This window comes from Ischnura elegans, chromosome 9, assembly GCF_921293095.1.
Source record: "Ischnura elegans chromosome 9, ioIscEleg1.1, whole genome shotgun sequence".
Lineage (NCBI taxonomy): Eukaryota > Metazoa > Arthropoda > Insecta > Odonata > Coenagrionidae > Ischnura > Ischnura elegans.
Genome location: NC_060254.1, coordinates 72,822,209 through 72,836,426, shown reverse-complemented (window position 1 = coordinate 72,836,426; position 14,218 = coordinate 72,822,209). Strand labels below are relative to the sequence as shown.

At 39.5% G+C, this 14,218-nt stretch overlaps 1 non-coding gene across 1 annotated transcript; it reads right to left on the bottom strand.

Annotated features, from left to right (window-relative positions):
- Window positions 1–10,000: 10,000 nt before the first annotated feature.
- Window positions 10,001–10,074, bottom strand: Trnat-agu. The gene has a single exon. It is a non-coding gene; the product is annotated as a tRNA-Thr (tRNA).
- Window positions 10,075–14,218: the final 4,144 nt, after the last annotated feature.

The following is a 14,218-nucleotide window of genomic DNA, read 5'->3' as shown; positions in this document are numbered from 1 at the left end:
CGATTTTCACGTATCACTAATCATGATGTGTCCAAGGCATCCGGCCACTGAACAAACTAATCGGAGCGCTTGGCCCATAGTTTCTGTATGGTGTGTTTTCAGCCTAAACATCATTGGTAATTTTGGTTCCTAATGCGTTGGCTATACAGCGTTAAAAATTTCGCGACACAATTTTCCTCCACCCTGTGTAATGCACGAATGTCCACATTATGTCCACAATAAAAACGGATGCCTGATTGTCTTTCCCTGGGATCAACTTGGATATTCACGACATTTTTCGCTTAATCACGATGTAAAACCGGCCAATACGACAAGAAAAATTCTTTTGCTGTAAAGCTGGAATAAAAAAGATTCTTTCCGTAAGTTGCCCTCCCATTACGTGACAAAATCGAACTCAAGTGTTAGTTCCATGTGAATTCATTCATACCCGTAATTCAGTCAGCAAGGCCAGTAAACGTTGCTTAGATGAATAAAGAAAATATGTATAGTAAAACCAATTTATTTTTTTAGAGTTATCACTTGCTAAGTAGGGGAGCGTGGTAGTCCACTTGAGCTTAATTAAACAAGAGATTTGAGCTAGTTTCAACTGTACGAATTACTTTCTTTTCACATAATTATATTTTCCATGAAACACAAATACCGATCGTGTTTGGTTTTTAACCCTAATTATAAGGTCTCATTAAAGCCTACGACGAAGTTGCTATTCGTTGAGATTTTCAGGAGGCTGGCAGAGAACTGTTCCAAGAAGAATGTGCAATTTCACCAATTTTGAAATTAACTGTTTCAGGCTATTAAAATAGCACATTTTCGTCAAACCTTAATTATTTAATAGTCTTAGAAATGCAGAGTATTAACTAATACTTCGAAAAGGGTGCATAGCCAAGAAAAGACCGTTTTCATGGTAACCGGAATGTGCAGCCTAAAAAATGCTTGCGTTGCCATCGGTCAGCAGCTTAGAAGTTTCGATCTCATGTTTAAGTACTGGACAAAAATCTTTTAAATTGTCTCCCCTACTTCCCCTTGTAGTTTTGCCGGATTCAATTGGCAATTGTTAGAGCCAACGAAATTAATGACGATTCCACGGCAAGACTGATAAGGACCAAAATATTATTCAACCGCGCCTTCCCTTTCGCCCAGACAGACGTCGAGTTGGGTCGCTTTACAAATGACACTCAAGCCGCGAGATGTCACTCAAGCCAAGAAAATTCCATTTTTCTAAAAAGCTGGAATTAAAAATATCTTTCCATAAGGGTTTTTCAGCACCGACGTTTCGAGGGCGAAGTCTGCCATCGTCTTCAGGGTGAATGACCCTGAAGAAGATGGCAGACTTCGCCCTCGAAACGTCGGCGCTGAAAAACCCTTGGACCCGGCTGGAAACCCGAGAACTGTTCCTCCAGTCTATTTGCCGGGAAAACCTTAGATCCTTCATTACTTCTTTCCATAATTTGCCCTCCCATTACGTGACAAAATCGAACACAAGTTTTACTTCCATGTGCATTCATTCATACCCACAATTCAGTCAGCAATGCCAGAAAACGTTGCCTAGCTGAATAAAGTGAAACCTAGTCTAGGATAACCGGCAAGCAAAGTATTCGAAGCTATGATTTGTCCAGAGCCTCGGGCAACAGAGAAAACTCCCGGCTAAACGGAGATCTTGGCTCAAAGTTTCTGCTTCTTAAAAATGGTGTGCTTTGGACGTAAACATCATTGAAATTTTTTGCTCATACTGGCATCAGCTATGTAGGGTTAAAAATACGTTTCACAAATTTCTCTACCCTGTACTGTATCATTGTTGGGGTCATTCTCACTGACGAATACAGAAAAAACTCAAGGGGGAGGGCGCAAAAGATATTTTGAGCTAACTATACTTTTATCGTAATGAAAAATAATCAAGTTACATGCAAATATTAAGAAATTTTCATTTAAACTGATTGTATACGTATACAAAACAAAGTCATCTTATGATGTAAACAGCTGCAATTGTGACTGAGCAATGTTCGGCAATTCGGGCGCGCGCCCCCCATGTTTGTATCCGCCAGTGGTTTGGAGATTTCTTTTTTCTGGATAGTATCACCCGACCAACTGACCAACCAACCAACTAACAATACTGGAATGCCAAAATTTATCACCAGAACATTGACGACACAGTGGATCGATCGCATTTCCAGGGAAGACTTGCTGAGAAGATCAGGGCCGCTGAAATGTACAATGAAACGTTCCGGAAAGGAGGTTCAAGACATCTCAACGCAAGCTAGAGACCACGATAAAACGAAAACAGTTTTTCCGGTAGAGGTCAGAGGTAGCATCACCTCCGCCCTTGTCAACGTTTTCCTTTATCTCAAACCTTAAAATTATTACATCTGAGAAAATTCCAAGGTAAAATTTTCGAATTTTACATGCAGGAAAATGTATACAACGGTCCACTCTACACACTCCTTGCAAGTTTCAAAGTGATAGCTTACATTTCCAGGCATTTACCCGTTACCTACGAAAACAGATGGTCAAACGGAAGTGATGCGTTGTATCATAGGGAAAAACGCAATAAAAAGCTTCAAAATGAGGCATAACGCGTAGAAAAAGTAATAAGAGGTGTACAAAGAGTAAATCTGCAGAGTTGAAGAGATAAGACGGTAAAAAAATGATCTAGGAAGCCGCGACAAACCGACCTCTTAGGTTGATGACCGGTAATGATGATACGCATGCCTTCTGTCCGGAGAGCAATCATGGCCTGGCTGGCAAATCATGTTTTTCCTCGGAAGACATTCATTTATTGAAGACCTTTTCTCGATGCATGAGACGGTTGGATTTTATTCATGAGTGTAGGGACACATATGTTCCATTCACTCAAGTATGTATTCTTATATTTTGCGGTTTTGTGATGGATTTCTACCCTGTATCTTTGAATATACCCATTTTTATGGAAATTTTATTTTCCTCCAGGTTAATCGTAATCGAATATGAATCTGATCACGTGTCAAAATTTAAATATGTGCTAGATCGATTTTATTTTTATGAAATGCAAAAAATTGAAATGGAATGTCTTTGGCTAGACATGCGGTCATGCCCTAACACATGTCTGATTTTATCCAGGAAAAGAATTGAAAGCGAAATTTGCCAGCATGGCGTAAACGATAATGTGTATATTGAAAAAAGACTTTCCATTAATTCGGCAAAATTGTTTTCAACGCACCATTTAGCTTCACGGAAGAACCAGAGCGAGACGATTGTCAAGCGGAACGGTCTTCGCTCAGTGAAGTTCATTGGCCATTCTTTCACTTTCTTTCCTCATTTCTTTCCCCTCATTGCGTTGTTTAATACCAGTGCTTTAACATTTTCGGTCACTTTCATTCAAGCACAAAGGCCATTCAAAAATGTGAATGTGGACTTCCCAGTACACGACCGCAGAATTTATACGACATATTTTTTTTGGGCCACGTATTACATGCATGAATCAATTACTACGCGTCGAATCAAGTCGTATGCAGCGTCAATGACGCGTAGTGCATGTTAGCGGAAGTAAATTTTAATCCTCTGATGCATGTCGGTGATGGCTCACCCACTGCCAAACGCCTCTTTTAGTGTCTTGCAGGATAATACGATTTTTTCACGAACTGTATCATCAACTTTAGCGACCAGTTCGTCAGTCACAATGCAGGGATGTCCGCTCTTCTCTTCGTTGTGAATGTTATTTTGGCCATTTTTGAACAGAATGCACCATTTCTGGACAGAAATTTAATTCATTACATTTTATCCGTACACATGACGATAATTTTCTATCGGTTTGAAGTTTTTGGCCGACAAAAACGATATCACTGACCGCACCTCGCAACTGGCGGGATTTTCAATTGCAGCTCACATTTTCAATTTTGTTTATCGAAAAAACGGGTAGCAAGCTGCTGACAGCTGGACGCTGACTTATGTGCCAAGCTCACGGACACCAAAACATACGCGACTGGTTGGTGCCTAGTGACGGCAAACGAAAGCATTCCTTACTTTTTGAATTGCACTGGTGCATTAATGTAGATTTAGATGCTGTGGCGTAAGCTAGAAATATGCTTTGGGGGGGATGTGGGGGCTTTGGGGGGTTGGAGGGGGGTTAGTGGGGGCTAATCCCTCTGGAAACGGTGAGTCCAGGAAAAAAATTGAAAAATAACATCCCTGAAAATGCATTTCACATCATTTTGGCTCTTAAAATTTAACTTAAAGCAGATGCAGTTATATAACCTGAGGTTTCAGGCGAGATGGAGTGGAAACGGAACATAATGAAGAAGCAGGAGCAATTTCCACAATTTTAAATTTATTCCCGTCTTACCACCCCCATCCTGCCTTTCCTATTTAAGACGTTGTACACTTTGATGTATTGTACCTGATGATGCTGTAAAGCGAAACCGGTAGTACCAATAAATTTAAAAATGTGAAAATTGCTCCTGCTCCTTCATTATTAAATGCAGTTATTGTATATCAAATCCAGACAAGATTTTAAAATAATTTTTGATTTCTCTGAGGATTTGGGGGAAGGGGGGGGATACATCCCCGCCCATAGTTACCCCCTATGTGTATATGCAACGTTTAAGTTTGAGTTTCATGTGTCGTCGCAGCTATATGCGCCATGTAGAGTCTTCTGCGATGGAAATATTAACTTCATTTTGAACCTGCCATTGGAATATTTCTCTCATAGCTTTATCGCTTGGGCGTGTCTCGGTATACGGAGCGATTTTTCAGCTCCGTCTTTCGCTGTGGCCCGCGCTGCAAGGAACGAACTCCCAGCGAACTTTCATTTTTCGCGAATTGAGGCCGTCGCACTCACGTTTTATAAGAACTCGAAGCACTTTTTTTTCCTTCTCCTCCTCCATCTTCTTCGGCGATCGCCCTGGAAAAGGCAGTGAGATGAAGGAGTCATTTGCTCCTCCACGCTCCAATCATTGGAAAGGAGGTACATATTTCGAAAGTGACTGCACGCGCGGGCCAGAATTTTATGCGTCAACGGCGGAGGAAAATGGCACTGCATATACTTACCCGATTCATGGAATCGAAAAAGTCTCGCAGGACGGAGTTTAGGGGTGGGCAGTGAGATGCATTTCTCATTAGAGCGAATCAATCGCAGAAGAACTTGAATGTTTTCTCTCTTCAAATGCAAATATTCTCTCTGATAATATCTAAATATCCATAATACCCTGCGAACCACCCCTAGGGTGTCTGTCAGGGGTTGAACAATCACTAACTTGCACCGGAGGATTCAAATTTAATCCCACTAGTGTGCACTATGCAACATGTGCACTTCATATGACACATAAGCTATGGGATTAATTGCTATCCTACTTTTGAAGACAATCTGCATATGAATGTAGTGCATGAAAAAAATGCTGTTAGAAATACAAGGTAATTTCAGAAACGTGCAAGGAATACTGGCATAAGTTTAAGTAAATACTAAAGCTTCCATTATACCCTCTTATAGATCTCTCTTATTTTATTTTCGTGATCTTATCTACCGTAATCTACTTGACGTCCGTACGATATGGATAACTTCGGATGTCGGAAAATAAACTGTACTCGAATTGAAACAAGACCCGAATTTTCACATACCTGGCGGCTCTTGTCTGTACGAACTCTAACTTTGTTTTTAAAGTTGATGTCGAAATTAGCAATCGTGTTAAGTCTAAGCAGTGGTACACTCAGATCTAATGCATGGATAAAGTTAATCTGTTATGTATTGCGCGTAGTAGCTATATTCATTTTAATTTTTATATCAAAGAATTTCATATTTGAAAAATGTATTTTCTAAAAAATTCATTCGTAATAGTGGTTTTATTTGTTTCTATCTCCGTTACAAGGGGGACTTTATTATTTCTGCTCGGTTTGGCCGAAACAAAAGTCAAAATTTGTCGAATATAATTTCAAGATGTGTGTAAATTTTCAATGGAGGTATTATAGCACCCTACTCTTAACTTTCCATGCGCTTGTAGGTTTATATACGCACGCATGAGTATTTTATCATTTTATTGCCCGAATTTAGATTCAGATTAATCTTCCCACTAAAATCTCCTATCCTCAGTGCTTCGATCTCGTTGAAAGATTATTTAACCTGCTTGTTTTTTTATGGACTTAGAGTGTTATGTGTTACCTTCAAAAGAAGCCTTAGTCGCTCGACTTTGTATAACCTTGATTATAAAAGAGGTATTACCATTAGATTTTCAATGCTGATTTGGCTATTCGTATGTGTTAATCGAGGATAATGATATGGGGATGGTAGATTATGATACATATGACGCGAGTCTGTGGAAAGTTAATCTACAACGGAGGAGCGGGGTGGTTTCAGTTCTTACTTTCTATCTTGGGGACTTGAGTTCATATCCTGGGGGATTTTCAGAGTGAACACTAAATTTGGGAAACTTCAGATAAAGCACTAAGTCCATCGGATGGGACGATAAACTGGCTCCATATCATCAATTAATTTAGTTTTGGGCCTCCTCCGAAAATTACTTCCACTGTGGAGCGCTGAAGAGGAGGTCATTTTGCCATCTTCCATAAAGAGGAGACCTGAAACTGTTCTGCTAATAAGGCTCAGATTATAAAGGTGTGCACCTGGAGCAGTAAATAGGAGCAGAAATTTTTAGAGGAAACATTTTATTTCTACCCTGTTACTTGGGTTTTCAAATAGATGTGAGGGTTAACGGATCTGTTTCTAGTTCTATATAAGGAAAAAAAATCCTCAGCGTTCTAGCACTCTCTAATGCGGTTCCTTCAGCTATCGAATTGGTTAATTGTTGACTTGGTTAATTGCTGATTTTTTATAAACTACCGTTATTATTACTGTGTTTTGATTTAGCTCATAGCTTAATATTGCCTTTACAGCTTTGTTTGCAAGTTTTTTGCTACTTGAGGAAACGGTCTCAACTTATGGTCATAGTCTTTTCAAACGATTTAATCTCTCATGTCGTTCTGTCTTTACACCATCAAGTGTATCCATTGCAAATGAGGTTGTTGTAGCTGGAGTCGCGTAGTGGTTGGATTAGGCCATTGTAAACGGATTAACGGACTCTTACTCTCAAGAAGCTTTATTCCACTATTATCATGAAATCACAAACACACTGGAAGGGAATACATGCATCAAAACAAGGACAAAAAGAACAACGTAATAATATAAGCGTAATGGCGGGGGATATTCAAATACATAGTCATTACATTTGAGATTATAATTCAACAGAGGTCTTAGTGACAGCTATTGGAGGTGAATGTGATTTTTGGTTTATTTTATTTATAAACTGTTATATAGTGCGTTTCTATGATGTTGTAGCAAAAACTCATTTTGGAAGAATTATCTTCCGGGAGAATAAACCTACCGTTAGCAATGGAGGCCACTCACAAGGGCACCGATCTTTAATATCTATTTTGACCCTTTCCTCTGCGGCAGTAACAAAAAGCTGATGTAAAAATGTTTTACTCCCCCGGAATGGACTGTCCACGAGTCTGAAAAACATTTTTATTATCCGTGACGGTCGGATGCGAAAACGAAAGTTAACTCATTTCATAAGGACATTGTTGAATATCTTAAGGCTGCGCAATGGTAGAGGATTAAGCGTATTGAATTAGCCAGAGCGCTCACAATCGTATGTTGAATTTTTAACTATCAAGTATATTATTAATTTAATCCTTGAAGCATCGGCCAGCTAAATACATAAAAATAAAATAAATATAAATAAATTTTCATTTACAGTTTCCAAGATACAAGGAAAGTAAGCTGTCTTGTGTCGAGTTGAGGTTGATTAGGGTAAAACCTTCATCATCATCATTAGTCAACAATCCTAAGATTGGTTTGACGCAGCTCTCCATTTCTCTCTCCTATCCGCTAATCTCATCATAGCTACATATTTATTCTCTTTTACATCCTTTATAACCTGTCCTATATAACTCATTCGGGGCCGTCCCTTGCCCTTTTTCCCTTCCACCTGTCCTTCAACGATTGTATTCAAACCTTACGTCTTGAATAAAGAAACGCGGTGAGCGGTGACTGCTATTTATTAAATTCAGCGCATGCGCATACTCGGATAAAAACATACTTACGTGCCAGCATGAAGACTATTCTCGTGTCATGAGTATTTATTTAATTTTTTGTCATAATACATTTTAATAAAATGAATATAATTTATTTATTTAAGGAGTTGCTCACAGATTGAAATGGAAATGGTTTTACATCCATAAAAAATGTATGTCTTTGCAAAATATAGACAGAAAAGATTTAATTACTCTCTGCCGACAGAGTGGTAATGTTGAATCCACTCGAACTGCTTTGATTTTGTCGTGTTATGAGGCATGATCGAATCACGGAACTCGAGAGATGATATGTGCTCGCTTCAAAGCTTTTATGCGAGATAAGATCAAGAAAAGAAAACACTCGACAGTGAATCATCTTGAGACGTCGAGTGAGTATTTTTCATGCATCGTTTGCATTTACACGCTTGCGCACCAAGGCATGGCTGTCTCACCATAGCTCCGGAGGAGACATGTGTCAGCAAAAACGACTGTCGAGGGAGCAGTTTCCGAGATACAAGGAACGTAAGCTGCTTTTTGTCGAGTTGAGGTTCATTAGGTTTAAACCTTACCTCTCGGATAAAGAAACGCGGAGAGCGGTGACTGATATTAATTAAATTAACCCTATGCGCATATTCGGATAAAAACATATTTACGTGACAGCATGGAGACTATTCTTGTGTCATGAGTAGCAATGCTGTACTAAAGCGTCTGCGTAACCAAGTGCAACGTCTGCATTTCTGTGAACAGTTTCCTTCAATTCATCTACTTTAGGTGTATACTTGTAGCTACGGCTTTAAAAATGTCTCGGTTTTCAGCCATTCTTCTTGTTATATGTGGAATATACTATTACAATCGTTAATTATTTTAGATGAGGAGCTCTTGGTCGCTTTCTCTTACGAAGGACTGTCTTCCAAATCATACTGTAAAAAAACACTTTTGCTGACATACAACGGGAAGATTTTCTAAATTGAACGATTATCTTTGTTAGAGTTCGATGAACGGTTTAATTAGCAAAATTTGATCCGATGCGAATAATGACAAAAGCTTCTCGTGATCGGATGTAGGCTCCCCTTAGGCACTATGCATTTCAAGATAATTTTGTTCAATGTTCATATTTTAATTTTTTTCCCAGCCAGCTCAATTTTTCCTCAGGTGATCATTTTCACGATGAAAATATTCATATATTTGTGTAATTGTAGAATTCGGAAATCGGCCGTAAGGGGACGAGATGAAGGTGTGGAAAAATAAAAATTTCTTGTTATCAAATATAATATCTGTAACACTTTACGTATTTTTCTGCTACAAATGGGAATGCATTAATATTTTACGAGAAAAAGATACGAATTTTAGCTCTGAGAAGTAAATGATTGGCAAAGAGATGTGAGATATGGAAAGGTGAATTACATAAACATGCCTTACGGTTTCAAAGAGAAATGAGAAAACACTATATCCATCATTTAAAATAATTTCAATTTTCACCTGCGGGCATTCCTCTGCCAAACACCCTAGAGGTTGTACGTAGGGTAACATGTAGATGTAGGTGCTCGCATAAGTGTACCCTGCGGAGGTCAGGAGGAGGCAGCCGTCCCCCTCCCTCAGATATTGACTTAGCAATATTTAATTTAGTTGAAAACGAAATTTTTGAGCAAATTTTCTTTAAATCCTTGAAAAGTGATTGTAGTATTGAACATGCAATTAAAACAATATTTTTGCCAAGCAAATAATGTTGAAAGATAATAAAGCACTGCAATAATTTTCTTGAAATTTTGGTTTCGTAACCTTCTCTGTGTTACAACTTGTACAACCACGGCCTACTCCCCTCTAATTTTATTCCTGGGTAGGTCTTGCATTGATTTATAAAAATGTTTCAAAATGTGCTACAGAATTTCATGTGCCAAATTATATATTCAGTGTAAGTTCCCGTTAAGAATTTTTGGTTATGAGATCGATCAGGGGGTGGAAAAAATTCAGGCACCGGCGAGATTCGAACTCACGATCTCCTGTTTACTAGACAGGCGCTTTAGCCAACTAAGCCACGGCGCCCTTGCTTCGAGAGGTGGTTTCACTTTTTAAAATCTCTCTTCTGCCAGCAAGCGAATGCCCCCTCAGCTGTTGAATGAACTGGTTTATAGTCGCCTGACTTGTAGAGGCTCCTGGATTTTGACTCGGGTGAAGTCTACCTGCGTTCTTCTTGTTGGCGCGCCCCTACGAAAATGTATGTGGCGTAATATTTCGATGCTTGCAATTTCGTGGCTGATCCCAAATAAGCCAGGGAAATACTGTGATTCTCCAACCCCCTATTAAGGAAGTATGCTGCGTAGTGAGTTACTTCAGGATGATCTCGACCCTCGCCTTCTAAACAAGCCTTTTGATTGAAACAGCCGGCCTGGGGGGCAGAGGGGTAAAGTCCTCGCCTGCCAACCCAAAGGTCGCGCGTTCGATTCCCGCCTGGTTAAGTTACCCTTATCCAGGGCAGTGATGTTTGTGCACGTTTGATTGTTAAATGTTATCTGAAGCCCCGATATAAAGGCCGAATTGTGCTGTTTTCGGAGGTGTGGATATAAATAAATGCAGAAATGTCATAAATGATTCACCATGTATGCATTTATCGTTGTCAATTGGGAAATCAAGCTTTTACATTGATGGATAGCTGAAAGAGGGAGTGCTGTTATCTACTTTGGGCTCGATGGAATCAGGAGGCTGATCTTACTTGTCCTTTCGAGAGCGGTTTAACGACGAATGATTATTTTTTATAATTTCCTTTATTGATTTCCTCGTTGTATTCAGTACCTCTATAATGTTCCTGTGTACAAATAATTATTGGTATTAAAAAAATAGTGGTATGGTGTTTGTATTCATAGAATTAAGATTTTAATAATAGATAGTTTTATCTTTTTGCACGTTCAGCAAGGACTGTATTCTAGAAACAAAGAACTCATGATACCTTGTTTTTGACGTCAGAGTGCATTTTTCGCAGGAAAATAAAAGAATGAAATTTGTAAGGTTCACTGATATATTTGAAAAGTACGAACCGGGTTTCGTAACATGGCTTCATCTTCTGGTAACCATATTTTTAAAAACTCAGGTCGTGCTTTTTAAATATATTAGTGAACGCGACAAAGTTTATTATTTCATTTTCCATAAGGGAATATTCACAAAGTTAAGCCTGAAATCACCAGTTATGCATTTCTAGTAGTTTGCACATACATAAAGCTACCTCGGTTGATTTGATTTTAATCACTTAATTTTAAAAATAATTATGCGGTGATTTAATTCATCACTAATTAAAATTATATACATAATTAATTATTTTTTAAAATTCCACAATGGAGACTATTAATCATGCTACCTAGATTAATCGCAACAAACTAAAATTTCTCTAAAGTGCATGTTTCTTAGTTGTGGAGATGTTTATGTTGCCTAGCATTTGCGCGAACGAAGACGGAGTTGAATGAAATCCTTTTAAACACGTCTCACAGATTCGGTCACGTAGGCTTCTGCTCCTCTCCCCTGCTCCACCCGGAACCTCACTCACAGACACAACCCAAGCGGCAGCGGATCGGTTTTATGAGCCGACCGGCGACCGACCGACTTCCACGTCGGAAAATTTTTCTTACCAGCAGCTGGCGCTCCAACCTTGCCCACAATGCAACTTCGATGCGTCTGATAACCTTTCTCCGCTACGGAACACTAGTCAGAACGCATTAAATTCGTTATTTTTTGGGGAAGGGAGAGTTTCACGACTTGTAATGATGCCTGGAGGACATGTAATACCTCTCATCTAATGGGGATTTCGTAGAATCTCTTCAGAAAAAAGATAATTTCCATGGAATGTAATGACATTTTAAGCTGACATGATGATATATAAACGTGCGTTTTAACACCAACTTCATGTTTACTATTTTCCCATTCTACGGTAGGTAAGATCATAAAACAAACTAAGAGAGATTGACTGTAGAACAGATAGAAGGAGAATACCTTTTTTCCGAGATTTAGTAGTCTCTAACGGCAGTATTAGGACTTATGAAAATAGGTTATTTTATTGTTAGTCAGCCTACTAACTTACATATTCCTTGATGCATGTCTCTGAATTTTCCTTGTGTTTCTATCAGCATGTTTTGCATCTCCTAGCTTCATGGTGAGATTGACTTCATAAGTAGGATATAGTAGGTTATGCAACGTGCATGTTACGCAGGGCTTATTGGTGGAAGTAAATTTTAATCGTCTGGTGTATGTTGATGATGATTCATCCCCACTTTAGGTGGCTTGCAGGGTAATATTTAGAAATAGATGAGTATGCGTGAGGAGGGATCGCCCTCACGTCTCCCTGTTATGGATCATTAATGTACCTTTTGCGTACTTCCATTAAAATCGAATTCCTGAAAATTCCTCAGTTACACAAATTTTGGTTTGCTATGTCCCATTTTAGTATTACCTTATATACTTTGTACCCTTGCGTACTAAATGGAAGCTTTTCGCCAAGGCTTGTTGGTTGGTTGGGGAGAGTATATTACGTCCACATATTATCCGGCAAGCCACCTACAGTTTGTGTTTGGCAGGGGGTTAACCGTCGCACACATTCTCCAAAGACTCTCGCTCGTTCATGGTTGATAAAAATGAACTTTTTCAGGTCTTAATGAGTAGTTCACATTATATCCCGACGCTTCGCGACCTGTTTGTCGCTACTTCGGAGGATCTTACGATTACGATTGTTTTCAGAAACAATGGATAAATTCCTTTGATATTTTGATATTATTATTACTCTACCGATTAAGGTAGGTTCCTATGAAGAGCTTAAGAAGAATTCCGGGAGCCTCCAATTCCATCATGCACTTCCCTATTCAATTCACAATAACACCTACTCCCCTTCATTCCATCTAAAATTCCTATTCTTTTCCTTCCTCTCCTTCGTTTACATAGCATTCTTCCCTCTAACACTGTTTTCAACATCTCCTCCCCGCTAAGTACTCTCTAACATAATTTCTTTACGTCTGTTCTCGGCGAGTTCACCATAATTCGTCGCTTCAAAATAATATCTTCGTAAGCCTCCTGAAACAGGCCTCGAGTTCTTTCTTCCACCCTTCCTCGCTATGCGGAATCGGTCGAGGGATCTTACAGAGAGACCAGACGGAAGCACTCCACTTGCCGTGGCGGTGGTCCGCTCCGGAGGGGTTGCTTGGTTGAGGGATGTTTTCGGAGAAGTGGCGTGGGGAGCAAGTAAGGAGAGGAAGTAAGTAACTGAGGGTAGGGGAAGAGCGGCTTGAAACAGGAGAAGTGGGGACGGATGGGAGAATGCCTGGAGGTGCCGAGTGAAGACTTCTCGGAGAGAACCCTCATAAAGCAGAGTCACCAGTCGGGATTTTTGTATTTCTGGGGGGATTTTTCACGTTCACTGGAGCGTGTTTTTAATGACCTAGACCTTTCCAGTGCACGGTGTCCTGCTTGTCACGTCAAGCAGTGGAAATGTGTCCGATCACGTGCACTCCATTACATGCCACCAGTGTTTTAAGTAGGATATTTACATGGTTTCGAATGTCAATCGGGTGAATAGTGCGACGTAAAGGCTAAATTTACTCACTAAATTCGGAGATAATGTTTTCACAGACGACATGAAATATATCCTACTCATTTGAAAAATAGACTGCAAAACAGGGAGATTTAAAATGTCATTCTTCCCTCGTACTATTAAGGATAGCAAAGGTGTCTCAATAAATAGAATTAATGGCGTCACTCGCTACGACGACTCACGGCACGTTTTGTTTTTCTTCCGTAGTTCTAACCTTACATGGATTAGCTATAGGACTAACTAACCATTGGCAAGTTATGTCTATGCATGTATATTTCGCACCACCCGATGAAGTCTACCATTCTTTGCTATTTATTTGTAAATACTGTTGAACATTGTTTTGTTCATTGTTGGTTACGTTTTGCTTAATATTAGTAAATTATTCTCTAGCTATTCTCTCCCCTCAGTAATTGGTCTCGTGCTGTTTTGGGTTGAATTAAATAAATCTACACCTACATAATACCCTGCGAGCCACCTCTAGGGTGTTTGGCAGGGGGTGATCCATCACCAGCATGCAGCATGCATTTGGACTCCCACATGCATACCACACCGTCCAGAAAACGTCCCGTATAAATAAACACATGCGTAATATTTCTATGACCGTGCAGTGTGTATGTGTCG